A 20,597-nucleotide genomic window follows, 5' to 3' on the forward strand; every position below is an offset into this window, starting at 1 on the left:
CACACACACACACACACACACACACACACACACACACACACACACACTCCTTGTCCTTCCAAAATCTCTAAGGGCAGACTTTTCTCCTGTTGCCCTCTCTCTTTCTCTCCCATCATCAGATGTGACAATTAGCTTTAATTTCCTTAGGTATTTTCAGGTAAGGAGGAGGCATTCTTATGTGTGCCCCCAAGAATTTTCTTGCTATAGGAGAAGCAGTCTTAGTAAATTTTTCAGCCATAGTGTGGTTACTCGTTACTAATCTCCCTAGCATAGACAACCCTATCTCTGTGAGAGTTTTTCTCTTGGCCCTAATTACTTGGCCTGAGACAAAGAAACACACAACCCTTCATTAACAGGAAAGGGAGGGAAATGCACAAAGCCCCTGTCTTTCATGTATTGTCTTCCAGAACACATTTTGGAAACCGTCTATTTTACTATTATATATGTGGAAAGTGGGTGTTTTCCAGGGAGTAAATTTTGCCTCTTCTCCATTAGCCCTACAGAAATGTTTCTAGTCACTCTTGTTAAAATGTGGGAACATTCTCAACAATTTGCTCAAATTCTCATTCTATTATACATGTATATGCAAGCTACAATTTGTGTTTCTAGTTTGCTAGAACCAAAGACAGATTTACTATAAAGTTAAGGATGCTGAAGCTTTGAGTTTCTTTATTTTCATATCCTTTCCCCCTGATCGAGGTCCTATTATAATTATATTTTTGTAATGTTGCATTCATTTTCTTAAACATGTTCCCCAATGTATAAAACTGAGGTTGATAAAGCCTTGTTTTGCCTTTGTTTAAGGGATGTATTTGCCATGTGTTTAGAGCAAAGATTAAAGTTACTTAGTTTGCTCAAGTGTTGATACCAACCTTTATCTCTTATCAATCCCATCTTAAAACCTCTACTTATATTGCATATTTAAGTCTTTCTCCACTCTAGAGTATAAAGTAATGTAATAATCAGGTGTAGGAATTAAATTAAACACAAGCTAATTTATTCTGATACAAATTTATGTAGATGTATCAACACATTAAGATCTCAGCCATCTGAGGATGGCATCCCAAACAGGACGTTATTCCCACTGAATAATTTAATGCAGAAATAAACTGAATTTGGAGTTTTGTCTTCAAGTGTATTGGCAGGTATTTTATCAGCACATCTAATATTGTAGGCACTCAATAAAGCTATTAACTAAATTAGATAATATTGGAAAATTGATTACAAATTCTCAAAATGAGCAGATATACATATTGGTTCTATGGATTTTAAATGTATGTCTACTCCTGACACTGAGGAAATTCTGAGTGTGGACCTACTGCTTACCTCAGTCACTCCTGCAGGCCTCTGCATGTCTTCACATCCTACAGATTTGTAGGTCAGATATAGAAAAGAGGTTTGACTCTGCCAACAATATTTAGTAGAGATTGCAGGGGCGGTGTGTTAAAAAGGCATTCTTCCACTCCAGCTGCCCCTGGATTCACTCTAAAAGCACGTCATGGCCAATTAGTCGTGCTGCCTTAGTTGCTGTAATGAAAAGTGATGACATTTTTGCTACCAATCTGCCACTCATGGCTGAAGATAAGCAGATGCTCTGCTTCCTGGTAAGCATTCTCATTATTATATTGTTCTACATCAATGTATTAAGATATACCCCATAGTCTTAGAATTTTTATGAGTACATTTTGTACAATCATCTCAAAGAAAGACAAAATCCCCACATTCTGTGTATTCATTTTAAAATGCATGCAACACTCAGCAGCACATGGTAGTAAGCAATGACTAGAATGGAAATAACTGAATATAGCTTTTTCTTTCCCCATTTCTAATTCCTCTGCCCCAATATATAAAATGTAATATGATGTATTATTTATCAACACCAGTGCAGTGGTGCCGTGCAAATGTCACTCAATGAGATTACCATATATATTCGGCTGTGCATAGAGATGCTTTTATGCGCTTTGTGATTATACAACATTATGGAAATGTAGCAACAAGAGTTAAAGCAAGTAAGAAAACTCTAGGAAGGAGATATTATTTTTCCCATAATAAATGTCTACAAAAATCCCAGGTAAGGAAAAAAGACTTCCTGCTGTCCCGCCATCACTGACAGAGCTTGCAGCAGTTAGAGTTGGTGTATGAGTTTCATAGCCAAACTCTGAAGACGCTATTGCCTCTTTTCCCAATATCAGCATAGCAGTGAACAGCCGCTCCATGGTGCCAAGGTAGGGGCATGACAGACTCATAAGATACGCTCTAGAGATCAGAGAGAGATTGGCGTTTTCCCACTCCCAGTTAATAGAATTTTTCTTTGCCTTGATTTAGTATTTCAGTCTCTAAAGTACTTAAAAGCGATGAAAAAAATAATGTATTTAAGGCATACTATGTTTCAGGCACTGGGCTCAGTACTGTATACATATAAATGCATTTCATTATATATCTACTCTCTAAAGACATTCATATAGATGAATATGTATATTTACATATATATGTGTATGTATAAAATATTTGTATCCATGTATACATTTATACATGTATAAAATACATTGCATGCATGTATACATTTATATATGTATAAAATATACATATTCATATATGTTTTCATACATTTTCTTATATATTTTCATACATATCACTTTAGTGATATAAAATATATATGAATATGTATATAATTTTATATACATGTAAAATTTTATATAGTGATATAAAATATATATAAACTATATTTACATAGTTATATAATATATATAATAGTTATCTGTGTAAACATTTATAATATAAATATATATTATATATGAATATATAAATGTATTTTATGCATACATATATATAACATGTAAAAATCCACATTCTATAGACAGATAGACACATTTTAAAGAAACCACAGATCAGAAAGCTGAAGTAACTTACCTAATGTTACCCAGAATTTACACCTAGAATTATCCGCCTTCCGTTTGTGCTATTTTGTGTTACTACTCTATCTCATGATAAATAGTTGCATTTTTCTCAATTATTTATTCTACTTTTTCTTCCCAAGTCCCCTCAACTGTCTACTTTTCACTATCTTCTAGAAGGTCAAAACATTTCTCAACATCTTCTAGAAACCTGGGCTGCTTTTAAAAGAAACGTAAGTTAATTTCTATAATTTGGCCATACTTTATATTAAATATTTTCTAAATATTTTCCTCTATACGCTTTTAAAAAATGAGATGGAGTCTGGCTGTGCTGCCCATCTGGTCGCAAATCCCTGGTCTCAAGGGATTTTTTTCACCTAAGCTTCCCAAGTAGCTGAGAATACAAGCGCACACCACTGCACCTAGAGTTGTTGGCTATTTTTCTCAGTTGCTTTCATTCTAGTCATTGCTTCCTACCGGGTGCTGCTGAGTGTTGCATATGCTTTAAAATGAATACACAAAATGTGGGGATTTTGTCTTTCTTTGAGATGATTGTACAAAATGTATTCATAAAAATTCCAAGATAAACTGTAGGGTGCATATATATATATATCTTAATATATTGATGTAGGACAACATAATGATGAGAATACTTATGAGGCAACAGCACACTGCACCTACTCTTTATACTTTTAAGAGAATTACAAATAATAACATTTAGAAATTGGTTGACCTATTTGTTCACTTAAGTCTTTATTCTCTGTGTTACAGAATGGTAGCTTTTATTCTCTGTGACTATATGAAAAATACAAACCCTAGAAACCCAACTTATCTTTGTAGGAGCTTAATAGTAACAAAATCTCTTCCTATGCTAGGCATATTGTTCTCAAATATCTTCCTGCATTTGTGCTTTTTATGTCTAGAAACTTGTTGCTTTTTATTTCTAGAGGCTGATCTAAACACACAGTTTGATTCTGACCAAAGTCTTTATTCTTACAAATCACCCTTGTCTTCACTTTTTGACTCATGCTCAGTGAATCACTGTTTCACAAAGAGGTAATTATGTATTATTAGGCTCCAATATAGCACCAGACATATCTATATCTGACTCCTTCTGAAAACATGATTGCAAATGCATTGTTTTTTATAAAAATCGCGTATATCTATTGCATATTTCCTATATGCCAGTTTTTTTAAAGTTCCCTGCATGTATTGTTATTTGATCCTCAAAGCAACACTGTAACATAGGTATTAAAATTACCAGCATTTGCATTTCACAAAGTCAGGGTAACATTGCCTTCAAGGTTACCTCATACAAGTTTGAATGGCCTAATCAAGGTCTTACATTTTAGTGAAGAGTAGGGCTAGGATTTGAATTTAGTCACTCTAGCTATAAGCCCTGCAGGCTTCACCATTAAATCATATAGTGTGTATTGCATAGCAACTGTTTTATCTGAATTATCTAATAAACACTTTCACTTCATGTGACATAAGTAAAATTACTAGCTCTATTGCATCTGCCTCATACACTTGAAGACTCAGAAGCTAAGCTTCTGACTAAGTAGCAGAATAAAGGCTTCACTTCTGATCTCATGCTCTATGCCTAATACCCTGTTATGCTAACTACCTAGTAGTGGGTGCTGTGCATTACATCATTACATGTACGTTATTCATAAAGGTCTCTGGCAGAAGATAGCACTATGTCCTCACAGGAAAATGCTCGTCGCTTGTATCTGTCAGAGTTCTCTAGAGGCACAAAACTAACACGATAGATACATATATACAGGAGAGTTTATTGAGTAGTATTAGCTCACACGATCACAAGGTCCCACAATAGGCTGTCTGCAATCTGAGAATATATAGAGAGTAGCAGATATATGTGTGTGTATATATATACATACACATACACACATATACACACACACATATATATACATATATACATATATACACACACATATAAACATATATACATATACAAGCTGAGAATATATATAGTAGTAGATATAGGATGAATGTATATGTGTATATATATACACACATGTATATATGTGTGTGTATGTGTGTATATATATGTATATGTGTGTGTGTATATATATACACACATATATATTCATCCTATATCTACTACTATATATATATTCTTATCTTGCAGACAGCCTATTGTGGGACCTCTTGATCATGTGAGTTAATACTACTCAATAAACTCTCCTGTATATATGTATCTATCCAATTAGTTTGTCCCTCTAGAGAACTCTGACTGATACAAGTGATGAGCATTTTCCTGTGAGGACATAGTGCTATCTTCTGACAGAGACCTTTATGAATAATGTACATGTAATTATGTATACATATATATGTGTGTATATATATATTTATATATATATATGGGAGTTTACTAAGTAGTATTAACTCATATGATCATGAAGTCCCTCAATAGGCCATCTTCAAGCTGAGGAGCAAGAAGCCAGTCCAAGTCTCAAAGCTGAGGAACTTGGAGTCTGATGTTTGAGGGCAGGAAGCATTTAGTAAATTTACAAGGATTCATATTTCCTCAGAGGAAAACAACTAAGGCAAAATCCTTTGGGGAAACAAGATGGAGATTAGCAACTTTTCTTTTTAGACCTTTAAATAGCTATTATAGATGTGTGTTAAATGGTTTTATTTTTATACTTTTAAAATCAGGAACTGCATATTATATGATGTTATTTATTGGTAAAGATTCTTAGTGTAGCATTCCTACATACACTGAGCTTTGTCAACTCTCAGGTCACTCAAATGACCTTACATTATTCATTTCAGTGCATTATCTTTTATGTGGTACAATGATTTTTTTTCTATGCCCTGAGATAGTGATGAAAATGAGATTTGGTGTCACAAAGACTTGTGTTCCTATCGCCTATAGGAGCTTGATCTTAGGCAAGTTACACATTCTCAATCCCAATTTCCTTACCACGAAACTATGAATAATAATGCCTGTACTTGAGGGCTGCTTTAGTATTAAATGAAGTATTTAGCAATTATTTATTAGTTTCTTTCTCTCCTTCCTACACCGGTAACTTAATCAAGGTTATTTTATGTCAAAGAGCAGAAACTCACTTCAAAGTTCAAGCATAAAATAAAAGCTATTGAAAAGGCACTCTGCAAACTCAGAATATACAAATAAAAGATAACCAACCAGGCCTCGATACAGGTGAGAAAGAGTGCCCAGCAAGCTACCAGGAACCAAGCAGATAGTCTAAAATTCTTTCTCTCTGCTGCCAGATGAATTTTCAACCTGCTTCTCTCTGTGGGACTACCTCATTCTTCTTTTATCTGTTGGTCTGATTTATCTATTTTTCTATGTAAATGGCTGGCTCAATTTTTTAAATGAATTTTACCTCAAAATTCACACATTGAATCTAATTTCAGATTTTAGAGCAGCGAATCTGATTGGCTTCAGTTGGGTCAGTTGCCTGGCACTGATCCAATGGTCCGCTGGGGGAACACAATTTCATGTGAAGTATTGGACATGCCAGGAGTCTACTTCTGTTTATCAGTACAAAATGACAAGTACAAAGCAGGAACTGTGTTTGATAGTATGTTTCATAAGCAAGTGTTCACCATCTTTTATTTTTATGTTTTTTACGTCACCTAGTGTAGAACTATGTACATAACTTTTTTTCTAATTCTGTTATGCAGAATAAGAAGTCAATCAATATTTATTGTGCACCTGCTAAATAATTCACATCTTGTCATTAAATCCATAGAAAAATACTCATGAAGCAAGTCTTACCATTCTAACGTCTTTACGTATTTATATACCAAGTTATAGAAATGCTAAGCAACTTTCCCACAGTCATGGCACAGTAGAAGTTGATAATAGAGGGGCCTCCTCTTCTTACCCCCAAAACACATGCAATCACTTCCTATTCTTAACCACTGCCCACATCACCAGTAATTCACTAAGGGACCTTGAGAAAGATAAAAGATGCCTTTTAAAAATCCCTGTTATTTCCTTCAGCTCTACATTCAGAATAATGGCTAAGTATATGAAAACCACAATGCTACTGACTGTGTGATTTTGGAAGGCTGACCTAACCTCTCTGTGTTTCCATTTTCTCCTTTGAACAAAGGAGATAAAAATAATTTCTACTTCATAAGATTGTGAGAGTTCAATGATATTATCAAATATCTGGCACAAATTAATACTAACAAGTAAAAATGATAGAACATCTGTGACAGCTCTGATTTAATTGCTACTTTTGGTTAACACTCGATATTCATAGTGACTTTATGCTATCCATTTTACACATAAGGAAAATCAGCAGAGAGCTTTCCTTCTCAATTTCACACAGCTGGAAAGTGATAGGGCCTAGATTCAAACCCAGATGTATTCGTCTGTTCTCACGCTGCTAATAAAGACATAACTGAGGCTGAATAATTTATTTTAAAAAAAAAAAAGACGTTTACTGGAATCACAGTTCCACATGGAGGGAGGCCTCACAATCATGGTAGAAGGTAAAGGAGGAGCAAAGCCACGTATTACATGGTGGCAGGCAAGAGAGCGTGTGAGGGGAACTTCCCTTTATAAGACCATCAGATCTCGTGAGACTTATTCATTATTGTGAGAACAGCACAGGAGAAGCTTGTCCCCAGGATTCAGCTACTTTCCACTGGGTCTCTCCCATGACATGTGAGTATCATGGGACCTACAATTTGAAATGAGATTAGAGTGAGACATCGCCAAATAATATAACTATGCAATATGGTTTTTCAAAACCATGGCTTTTAAGATTGGCATTATACTGCCAACCAATAACTACAGAATAGTAAGGCTTGGTAACATTGGCTGTCTTCTGATTTGCTCTCTGATGGCTCATATTATGTAATCTGTGTCTTAAATGACCCTTCATAGTTAAGCACTGCACAACATCATTTTGGTCAATGACAAACTGCATGTATGATGGTGGTCCCATAAGATTATATCATATTTCTACTGTACCTGTCTATATTTAGGTATGTTTAGATATATAATTACTTGTCATTGTGTTATAGTTGCCTACTGTATTCAGGGCGGTAAGATGCTTCACAGGTCTGTAGCAGTAGGCTATACCACACAGACTAGGTGTGTAGTGGGCTAAACCATCTAAATGTGTGTAAGTGCACTCTGTTATGTTCACACAATGACAAAATCACCTAACTCTGCATTTTTCAGGACATATCCTCATCCTTAAGCAACACGTGACTGTAATTATATAACTTGGCACTATACTGTAGGTTGATAATTTACAACTGTCCCTTCAAATATATATCTTTGCATTTTTTAAAATCACAGGTGCCTATGCCTACTGTGTCTAATGACCCTTCAAAGGTAGGTCCAAAATGGCTATAATTTTAGTAAGCATCGTGGTTCAATTCACATATAAGAATCAATAAATTTGTTCTTGGGGGTAGTGTTTACTGCAGAGAAGCCCACTTATTATCTTTATGAGACTCAACTTTAGTGCCTAGAAATTAGAAAGCCCAAGGTAGGGCCTGGGAAATTTAACAAATTCCCCAGAATAAATTTGTGTACCACAAAATTTGAGACTTGTTGGCCAGAGTGAAGACTTAAATGGTGAGAAAAATATGTCTCCCAATGAGGCAGTAGAAAAGTCATGGAATAGAGACGCTGATAAAATCTCCCCATTCACTAACCACTTTTGCCCACACAGCAGACTGGTTGCTTTTGAATCTTTCAGGTTAAATGAAAGGCTGCCTGAGCACTATAAATTGTTTTACATTTGGCTTGTCTTTGAGCATGACAGCCCCTTCAGTGTTTCTTCAATCAACTAATAGTTAGAAAACTCAGACTAGGGGATATTGAGGAATGCTTCTGTCAGCCACCAGGTTTGCAGATTTAATTTGATGTGATTTATAAATTGCTGCTGTTATTGATTCTGTTGTTGCTGGCAAACCCTGCTGCTATATAAAGCAGCTGCCGTCTGTAGTTGAGGTGTGCCTGCATCCATTAATGGATGTCTTGGGCACAGACACAATTTCATAACAGATGTCATTTACCTAGACTGACACTACATATGGAAATCCCTGCTGCTTCCCCTTTGCACACAGTGAGAGGAAGCTGTTTTCTTGCCACATTCCAAGTTGCATGGCTGTCAGCTAATGATACAGAACGCAATAGCTACCTTTTACAAAAAAAATTCCACCAGGATACATTTCTCAGCATGGCAAAAATGACTATCCTTGCAACACATTTCTCATGAAACAAAGAAACTTGATATAATATCAACAAGGGGAAACGTGATTGAACACAGTTATACATCTGAAGTCCTATTCCTACGCAGCTTTATCATTTTGTGAGAATAATTGTGGTGAACAGCCTTTCATTTATTTTGATATCATGCAGATTTTTTTAACTCTGTATAAAAAAACTTTGTCTGAAGTCTAGAACATCAAAATTTTTAGCAAACGACAACCATTTATTAGCAGCTTTTCAGAAACAAAAAATGTTTAAATGACCAATTGTTTTTCAGGGGTGCGTGCCTGTGTGTTTTATTATAAAATGCAATACTGGCTGAAAAACATTTATATGTTAAAATTCAAGAGTACCTTTGCATTATGATTCATGCATTACGATATTCATCAGGCCTTTCTAACAACTTTCTCCTCAGACGCCAAGAATCAATTCATAATTGTGTTAATAGGCCTGGGGTTAATGCTTCAAATTAGAAATTAGATTTGATCTACCTGGGCTCTGCTTTCATACGTGTGTGTAATGTGCTCTATTACAGCTTTCCTATTTAAGGAAAAAAAAAGACAGACCTTTTGAGAACATAGGACTGCTTATTGCTATCATTAATAGACTAACACTTGCTATGTGATTGGCACTGTCCAAGCATGATCTCATTAAATACACACAAAAATTCTATGGCATGGATACTATCATTATCCCCTGGGGTAGTAATTAGTATTATTCACCAAATGTTACTTACTATCTGCCTCCTGAGTATTTGGCATAAATGTGTCCCCCAATTTTCTACCTCCTTTGAAATTAGGTGTGTGTCAGCCTGAATCCTGAATGACTGTAAGGAACGGAACACGCTATCAGTTGTTTTCGACATGAGAGAGAAGTAAACTCTTGTTCCATTAAGCCACTGAGATAAGAGTGTCGTGTTATCACCACATAACCCAGCACATCCTTCCTGCTGTATCTTCATTTCTACTGCGAATCCTGATGTAAATCTCAGGAGGCGAAAAGCTGCTGAATCTATGGTGCTTTCTCCACTCTTCTTATTGGGTTCTACTTTTCTTTTCCTCCTGAAAACACTGTTATTAACTGTTCTACTTCTTTCTAAATTTTGTTAAAATTCCCATTCACCTCCTCAATTTCACAGCATAATTTTCTCAGCTCCATGAACTACCTCCTTTGCAGCTCTCTAAAGGTTTTAATGTTGCCTAGAAATCATCTCCCTAACATGGGGATGGGGTGGGAAGGAGTTAAATGTTATAAAATCTATTCTATCACCTATCTACTGAGATGCAATTAACAATGACCAATTTCAGGGCTGGTCCTCAAAAAATATTGTCTAAGGCTTCATTTTCCTCCCTGGCTTGGGAAGTTTGAGTAGCCTCCCTGCCCTTATATATTATGGTCAATTTTCATTGCTTATTCAGTTTTTTAAGGCCAGGCATGCCAGCTCATGCCAGTAATCCTGGCACTTTGGGAGGCTGAAGTGGGCATATCACCTGACTTCGGGAGTTCAAGACCAGCCTGACCAACATGGAGAAACACTGTCTCTACTAAAAATACAAAACTGCCGGGCATAGTGGTGCCTGCCTGTAATCTCAGCTACTCGGGAGGCTGAGGCAGGAAGAATTGCTTGAACCCCAGAGATAGAGGTTGCGTTGAGCCAAGATCATGCCACTGCTTTCCAGCCTGGGCAACAAATGTGAAATTCTGTCTGGGTTTTTAACTAACCACTTTAAATGTTCCTAAAGGACTTCTTACCTAACAACTCAGTCATTATTGTCACTGTGAGTTAAAATACATTTAAGCAACTTGACCCTACAGTTTGCTTAGATTTTTAAATCTAAAATATTTTTTGCTTCTTGACCTTAGGCAATTTATGTAATTACTGTGTATTTTTTTCATATTTGTTAAGATCTTTGGAAATATTAAATTATTTAAAACATCTCTAAGGTCTAGGACAGCTCCTGAACACAACTCACATGCACAATCAAAGTTATAATCAGTAATTGCTCAAAACATAGCAGACTGTATAGCAGCCCCTGGGTAAATAGAACATAGTCTTTGCTCTCAGGATGCTCATGGGGGAGGAAACTTGCACTGATTATTGCAAAGCAGTGTGCTAATTTTTATACTGGCTCTAGATAGAAAAGTATGTAAACCTGGAGGCGGGAGAATTTAGTCTTGGCTGAGGGACACAGAAGCAGCAAGACTTGAGCGAAGACCAGAAAATAAGTTTTATAGGTGGACAAGGAAATTCCTAGCAAAGAGAACAGCAAAAGCACAGACATGTGAGCATGGACTTAAAAAAGTATTAGAGAAGGGGAACATGCGAAGAAACTGGAGAATGAGCCTACAGTTTGACTTCTTTGCGCCCAGGTGCACTCGCACTTGTACTTCAGCTGTTTCTGTCTTGTGTTTTTGACGTTTGTCATAAGCCACTGCAAATCCTTCTTGCTAGGATGTGAAGCGTAAAACCAGATAATTTAAGACAACAGTGCTTAGCTCTTAATACCATTGTGAGAGTTGACAGTCTGTTGAGATGTCTAAAGGAAAGGTGGTCCTGGCAATGGGACCTAAGAAAAGAGGAAGAGCATAAGAATGGGGCCAAAGGCTAGGCCAGGCTTTTCCACCTTTTAGTTGTTTCTTATAACGTTTCCACATTTTTTTTTTTTTTTTGCAATGTCCCTGTGTCATTTCTACAAATATTTCTTAGGCATTTTCTTTTTTTTGAAGTAGAGTCTCGCTCTGTCGTCCAGGCTGGAGTGCAGCAGTGTGAGCTCAGCTCACTGCAACCTCTACCTCTCAGCTTCAAGCAGCTCTCCTGCCTCAGCCTCCCAGATAGCTGGGATTACAGGCACCTGCCACCATGCTCAGCTAATTTTTGTATTTTTAGTGGAGACGGAGGTTTCACCGCGTTGGCCAGGCTGGTTTCAAACTCCTGACCTCATGATCCGCCCGCCTCAGCCTCCCAAAATGCTGGGATTACAGTCATGAGCCACAGTGCCCGGCCAAGGCATTTTCTTTAAATGTCTTATTTTTAATATTTTCTCTTATTTTAAATAATGTCAGTGACCATTACAGGCATGTGCTGGTTGTAATTTTCTAATATATATTAAGATAAATATGAAAATAAATTTAAAAATTATTCCGTTTCCATCAAAATCATATTATTTGCTCCATATGGTATATGTACCACATTTTAGAGAAAAATGGTCTTAACCAATCATGTGAGAAGATCCTGGCTTGAAGATAATGATATGTGCACTGGCCCAACAATTTTCATTGAACTATTTTTAGAACCAACAGATTTCTGAAAAGTAAGCATACTGAGGAAGTTATGAGAAAGGAAGAAAGCAAGCATCAACAGGAATGAGAATCAAGGGGAAAACCCAGTTGGTGTGCATTGCTATGTTTTGTGTTGAAGCCTGTCCTTAGCGCTATGAGGAACTGGAGTGTATACTCACCATCCTGTGGAATGAGGTGGGGAGGTGAGTGGGGACATCCATGAATAGGCACGTAGCCTTACTGAAAAAAGGCAGGATGTGTCCTTCAAGGGAATGTGACAGACAATGTTGCATGGGATCAGAAAGCGACAAAATCACATTGGTTGGGAATGTCAGGGAGTAAGTAACATAAAGCTGACATTTCAGCTGGGCATTAAAGGGCCAGTGTACATTGTACACGAGTAAAGCAAGAAAAGGAATAGGAGGAAGTTTCTATTTTCCACTGCATGAAGCTGCATATCTGATCATAGATATAAGAAATATCTCTGATGCTAGAAAACCAAACAGAAGAGATGCATTGGGCCTCCAAAGCACATAAGATATCTTCCATTTGTACTTACAGATCTAGCTCCTCTGTACTCACGCTGCCAGGTGCCTTGATAGGCTGACCCATATGGCTGCACCAACAAGCTTTCTGGCCTTTTGATATCTGGCTGGATTTGATTAATGGTAACCAGTGTCAAGTGATTCCGTGGAAGTTAATTTCTGATAATTTTCCCATACAGCCATATTCCTCTACAGAAGGTTTGAGCTTATGATGGGAAACCTTCTCCATATAGTTACTTTCTCTTGGCAACAGCTTCTTTTTCTTTCTCTTTTTCCTTCAGACAGGCATGGTAGCCCCTGATATCCTCAAGATTTCCATAAACTCTTCCAGTTTATTTTTTAAACTCTCCTCACAGACCCTGCTGAAAAATGGCATCTCTTTTTTTCTGAGACTGTGACCAATACAATGAACATAAGTTATACAAAGAATACAAGTTGAATATAGTAATATAAATGAGATATTCTATATTTATATGGAGTGTCACACAACTAGTCCTTTTGGATGGTATTCTCTAGGCATTATGGGAAACAAAGGAATACTTCTTTGATTTTGTCCACCCAGAGCATTTGAGTCAGTGTGATAGAGCCCATGTAGTTCAGATTTCTACACACCAGAGAGGCACTATGGCACAGATGTTAAAAACACAAAATCTAGCAACTACTGCCCGCATTCAAATTCTCTCTCTGCTAAGTGCTAACTATATAATTTTGTCAAAATTCTTTATAGTTTTTGTGCCTCAGTTTCCCCATCTTTAAAATGAGGCTAATTATAGTAGTATAGGGTTTTTGGAGAACTAAATGAAGGGATGTTTGCAAAGTATCTGAAACGATGCAAAATAAGTGCTATATAAATATTAGGGATCATTATTATTATTTGATATAATAATACCTTAATGAACCCTTTTCTTTGGGGATATTTGAAACCAATAAGGGATTTTTAAAAACTATTCAATTGACTCAATCAAATACAACCAAATGTGCAGTTCGGTCTGTGTATGAATAGATCGCAACCTATTATACAATGCAATAGGGTTCAGGTATAATAGTGCAGTTAGGATGATGAGAGGAAAACAGGTTTTTTGAGATGCTCTTCCAAGGTCTGATCTTCTTCTGTGTCCTAAACCAGAATAATTCTGTAACTATACATGGATAATGGTTCTATTTGATTCTTGTCTCACGGTATTATTGCTAAATTTAGTCACTTCCTTACTTTAGACTGATATACTATTTGCAGAAAATTTAATTTACTTACATTGACTCAAAGTTCACTTTATGTGCCACTTTAATTAATTTCCCTCAGATGTCGGCAATATTTTCTGTCTCCTTTGCTTTGTATCTTAAGAATAATTATGTTTAAATTGTTTGGACTTAACTTCTTGGCAATATTACACTATACCTCAAGTCCCCCATCTCTGTCTCAATCAACATTCTTTGATACTTGGCAGATTTTAATTCATACTTTTTCTTGCAGCATATTTATTTTACTGTTTGGTCTCAATCCCCTTACTCATAAAAAGAAATATAACATTGAATGAAAGCCTGGAAGTCATTACAACGCTTGAGTAATACAAATAAACCTACTCTTTCGCGGCTGCCTGTGGTGGTTCTATTTATCCACATCATGTCTTAGGTGACCACAGTATGAGAACTTTCTACAACTAAACTTTGTTTCCTTCCATCCCATGAAGCTGTCTGAATATGGGCAAAGATCCTAGTCCGTGGCTTAAGTAACAGATCATCACTCATGATAAACGTGAAAATTTTCAGAAGGCACATAAATAATGCCTCTGAAAAGAAAGTTCCAGAAGCTACCTTCTCCATTGGTGCTCTAGTGTGAATCTGCCCCCTGAAAATTTTTATGTCAAAACCCAATTTCCCAAGTTGATGGTGTTAGGAGGTAGGGTGTTTGGGGGGAAATTAGGTCATAGGATCAGAGTTCTAAGAAATGGGATAAAGTCACTTATAAAATAGGTCCAAGAATTTTGCCATGTGAGCACACAGTGAGATGATGCCCTCTATGAACCAGAAAGCGAGCCCTTAATGGACACTGACTCCTCCAGTATTTTGATGTTGGACTTCCCAGACTCTGTAACTATGAGAAATAACTTTCTGTTGTTTATTACCTACCCTGCTTATGGTGTTTTATCACAGCAGTTTACATGGACCAAGACAATGGGGTACCCCATAGGCCAGAATCCATACTGAAAATGAAGTAGGATTCCATGTACAGGTAAGGGTGAACTTAAGTGATTGAGGAAAGCGAAGGATGTTAAAGAAATAAGATCAATTCTAAGATAATGAAACCTACATATAGATCATTTACTGAATTAAGAGCAACCTTGTTGAGCTCAGAATTACATAGTAAAAATTAGTCAAGAGTCCTCATTCCAAGGACTGTAAAACTAATCATCCTTGTTAAGCTTCTTGTTATGTTTTGCTCTGGGTCAGTTGCCAGGCTGATTTTTGGCATTAACTTCTGTACCTCTGGCTTCTGAAAGACCTATACAATAAACTCCTTCCAAATTTCCAATAAATTTATTCTATTTCTTACAATAAGATAAATATATTTTTAATTAAATAAGAATAAAGTTCTCATTAAGGAAAGAACAAATTACTCATTGCTTCTTAAGGAAGTATTTGGAAAATATCTCACTGTACTTTTGCAGAATGAACATATTTCTCTATTATTGCTTTTTATTAACTCAAAGAGAAATTTCACAGTATAATTCTATCTTTTGACACATTTTTCTCAGCTTTTTAACCATGTGTCTGTCATTTTCTAGGGCCCACATCAAAATAGCTCTATTAGACATTTCTGCACTTCATCTATTCTTTCCTTTGCTCTGCCGCAGACTCAGTGACTGACAATTTTGATGAGTTTTTTACTGCACAGAAATGTCTTTGCACCATTGTTTTCAGTGGCTTTTATAACTCAAACCATCTGTTCTTTTTTTTTTCTTCTTTTTCCTGTTGTGTGAAACATTTTTGAAATACAGTCAAGGAAAGAAATGCAATCACAAACTGCTGTCTTGCGTTGTGCCGCACATTAATTTTCAAGCTGCTTTGCTCTATAGCATTCATTTCTCCAGTAGAATAGCAACGTATGTAGGCCTTGAGGGCCTGACTTTGCTTTTTTCTTAATCATAAGTAATTAGAGAAACTGCCACATGTTGTTTTGGATAGTGTTTAAGTGCAGAAATGCTTTGAAAAGGACATATATGCAGCCAGATTAAAGATATCCAAACGCAAATTGGTACCTTCAAAAGCTCAAATGGGTTGATTTGTTACTTTAACACGCTACAACACCTGGCTCTGTATAAAAGTGAAGACTCAGCTAAAGAAAAAAAAAATTTGTAATGAGGTATCAAAAGGAAATCATGGCTCAGTTTCGTTCTTTGTTGTACAATTAACCTCCTAGACAGAGAGACGGCTGTACATGGGATGAAGCATACCATTAAAGACCTTCCATAAAATCTCTATCTCTGTTTCACAAAACTTAGTGCCCCTGTAGGAGTTTTTCTTTGGAGTCCTGCAAGATCTTAGTCATGATACTTCGCTTTTAAATTATAAATATCTTCCTTAGATGATACTTTTGTAACGATAACATTCACTTAATTATCTAAATGTCTGCTAGCTAGAAGTAAAACTTTGTTGCAAAATCAGCTTAAATAGGTTTTGAGGTTGAGAGAGCAGGGCCAGCAATTAAAAGAAAAGGAGAGCTGAAGGACTAATAGTGAGTCACCAAAAATCCAAACTAAACTCTTAGGATCTCAGTGGGGAGCAAAAATTAAAGATGAGCTGATTCAATTGCTTGGATATACAACTGGCTTCCAGTTTTTTGTAATGCAGTTAATTACAAAGAAACTATTGAAACAAGTGTACTAATCTATTCTCACATTGCCAATAAAGGCGTACCCAAGACTGGATAACTTATCAAGTAAAGAGGTTTAATTGACTCACAGTTCTGCAGGGCTAGGGAGGCCTCAGGAAACTTACAATCATAGCAGAAGGGGAAGCCAACATGTCTTCTTCACATGGTAGTTGGAAGGAGAAGTGCAGAATGAAGGAGGGGGAAAGCCTCTTATAAAACCATCAGATCTCATGAGAACTCACTCACTATTATGAGAACAGCATAAGGGTAACTGCCCCCATGATTCAATTACTTCCCACTGGGTCCCTCTCACAACATGTAGAGCTTATAGGAACTACAACTCAGGATGGGATTTGGAGCGGGGGGATACAGACAATTCATATCAACAAGCTTTTATTCTCCTACCCAGCACTAAACACTATTATATGGTATGTGTAACAAAAAGCCTCTTAATATTTCCATTTAATGAACAACATATCCACTACTCCCAATTAAGCAGTAGAATATTCTGGGGGAGTTCTGACCATCATCTCATCTGGGCAACATGTTTAAAGGGAAGAGAAACAAAGCATGAAAAGGAGGCTGAAGCAATAGCCAGTAAAAGCAGGAATGCTCCGATTCACATCAGCCTCTCCCATACCTTTCTAACCTGAATCAAGGCAGGATCCGCATTGCCAGGACAATAGAAATTGCTAGTTCATGGATTACTTCCGGGTAATATGTGAATAAAGGAAACTACATACCTTTCTAATTTTTAAGGAGATAATTTAACATGCTAATAAAGATACATCATGTTGTATTTTGGCATTTATGTTGGATATAAATAGGTTATTACCATGTGCTTCATTCTAAACGGAGTTGTTAACATCTAAATGTCTCCTAGACTATGTAATTGCAACTTTTGGATCTTAAGTGAAATTCTTAAAAATTAAATGTCAAGACACTTTATGATTCTGAAAACACACACACAGTTTTGATCACTTCAAATGATAATAACAATGTCAATAGATATAATAGTGATCACGAATATATAGACATTGCAATAGACACCTGCTGGTCTGCTAATCCTTGAACTCTAATGAACTCTGTTTTTCTTAAGGAACTGGTAATTTCAAGAAAAACCGAGACTATTTCCAGGAAAAGCAAATTACTAAAGTGTGAAGTAAACAGGATAAATGCCTTGAAGATGTTTATAGCTACCAATCTATAGCTGAGAGCTATGAAGAAAATCTCAACAATAGATAATCTTGCTCAAATTATTAATGAACTCCCAGCCATAGTTCCTTCAGTTGTGAAATGTGACTCAAAAACGAACAAACAAGAGAAGAAGCAAACAGAAAAGAAAACACTTTTAAATCCCATATGTGGAACCTTGCGGTTTCTGTAAAGTCACCCCAGGAGTCACTACAGGGTTGTGTAGGGAGAGCAACTGGATGATTCTCCAGTCACAAGTTTCATCCCCTCTCCTAATTCTGTCTTTATCCCACAAAGGGCCCTCAGATACCAGAACAATTTCTCCAAAGCACAGCTTTCACTATCAATATCCTCTTAAAATGGACCCACAATGTCCTTAAACAGAACTTTAAGTCTGTAATATTGTGGCCCATACTTATTTTCTCTAATTTTTTAGTTTTCAAGTTTCTACCTTTGTTCATACCACTCTTATACCTGGAATTAGTTTTTTAAATTTCTGCCTTTGAAATATGTTTTCATTCTTCAAATACAAGGTCAAGAAATGTGTGTTACTAGAAAAACTTTCCTTTTCACATTTCCCCTGCAACACTTTTCTCATTCTTCCCCGCCCTCACCCCTCTGCCCATTTGATCCCTCCCTTTTATTTATAAATTCAAGGAGCATTATGGGGTATATGTTCACATATGTGTATGTGTGTGTGCGTGCATATGTGTCTGTTGGACAACGTGAAAGAGATGCCTTTATCAAACAGAATCATTTCTGAGCTAAACACTATACTTTATTAATATCTGTATTTACACATGTGTATGTTCTTAGTAAATGTATATTGAGTAGAAAAGCATTTTCACTAAAAAGTTTTACAGCCAAACTTTGTATGAAAATCACCTGGATTGGATGATCTAAAGCTTCTTTCTATTTCTCAAGCTGTGCTGTTCTTTAAAAAATGTCAGTTCTATATGAACTTGTGCATGTATGCAGATGAGCTTTTCACAGTACACCAGAATGCAATGTTCTCCTTGTAGGTACTGCCTAATGTGACAGTTGGTAATGATTTTTGGTGACAACCTGTGGGTAAAATAAGCAACAGAAAATTAGCTCTTATCACTGGAGGTGACATCTAGGGAGTTTAAAACTAGAAGGGCATCACAAATTACCCCAGCTCAGTTCTGGCCCTCATTTTCTCACCCAAAATGCCTGACTCCAAAAATATTCTTCACTATCAAATATTACTTGCAGTCCCCAGAGGATTTCACACATGTGGTCATGATGAATCTATGCCATCTGGGTACTACACTGTTTTGCTAGGTCTCCACTGGAAATCTGCCATGCCCACTGGGCATTTCAGGGCTCACTGAGTCACTTCAGTTTCCTACCATGGTTCTGCTGAGTTGGCCACCCCAGCTAATTGCCTGGGAAAGCAATGCTCTGCCTGAGGAGGTGGTTCCCAGTCCTTCTAAGGGCACTAAAATAGCACCATTTCTTCTGCTTCTGACAAAATTTTGTATAAGACCAATTTCTTCAGTTTCTGCCTCTACCCTTCTTCTTGAAGGACTGAAAAATAGCAGCAGAAACTGAAGGACCTGGGGCCAAGTAAGGTAAACAAGACGTGTTCATCTACCTTCCTAGCCTCTGAGACAAAAAAAACAATATAGCAACCCAAACCTCTTCCCTGGGTCAAAATAAATAAATAAACAACTATACAACGACAATATCCCTACCACAATGAAGCCAGGAAGAGATACACACACAAAAGTCATGCGTATCTACCGATACCACTAAATACCCAGGTACTCAAGAAGTAGCAATTTAGCAGGAGACTCAAAGTCCTAGGTTTGAGTTAGCAGGGACTCCTATCTACAGAAGCTACCCCCATCACCAACGACATCTTCATTCTGTACACTTTCTCAAGCTTCATGTTTATGTTTGTTTTACTGTCATTTGTTGAGCCATCATTTTGTTCTAGACATCTTCATTTAACACCAAAAACAATTCTTGGAGGTTGGTGTTATTATCCTTACACATTCTCCTTCACAGTTGGCTCTGGGAGTAGCTCTAGTCTGATTTTGCTTATTTTAATTGCAAATGGAGTAGATCACCAATGTGCATATGCAGGAGTCATTTACTTCCACATAAATTGTCCTGTGTTTTTATACTGTCTGTGTACTGTAAACTCCAAATCCAAAATAAAACGAATAAAGACATACATTTTTATTTTTTTCCACATCTGTTTATGTTGCTTAACTAGATCTGATTTTTACTTTGTCAAGAGGAAAAGAAAGCATGATTTGTGAGTGTGATGAATAATGCAAGTAACACAAACAAAATTAGAAGTGGAGCAACTGATTAGACTATTGATTTTTTTCCACTGCTTAAACTAGCACGTCGGAAAGCCACCGAAACCACATTCAGGTAATTAAGTGGAGAATCTGATCTACACTCAGAGGGACACAAATGTATAAATACTGGTAGAATCCACTGAGGTTACCTGCACAGAAAAGGTTACCCAATCTGACTAAATTCCCCTAGGAGTTAGCTGAAGAACGAGGGCACAAACAAGGCCAAGCGCATTTGGAGCA

General features: G+C 36.7%; 1 long non-coding RNA gene across 1 annotated transcript in view; it reads left to right on the forward strand.

Moving 5' to 3' along the window:
- The window catches only part of LOC116555114, a 25,653-nt gene extending 8,637 nt beyond the window's left edge, over positions 1 to 17,016 (forward strand). The window contains exon 2 of the long non-coding RNA XR_004270382.1: positions 16,902 to 17,016. This is a non-coding gene — a long non-coding RNA (uncharacterized LOC116555114). The remainder of the gene's footprint in view (positions 1 to 16,901) is intronic.
- The last annotated feature ends 3,581 nt before the right edge of the window (positions 17,017 to 20,597 follow it).

This window comes from Sapajus apella, unplaced genomic scaffold (genome assembly GCF_009761245.1).
Source record: "Sapajus apella isolate SASKATOON/1434 unplaced genomic scaffold, GSC_monkey_1.0 scaffold14, whole genome shotgun sequence".
Lineage (NCBI taxonomy): Eukaryota > Metazoa > Chordata > Mammalia > Primates > Cebidae > Sapajus > Sapajus apella.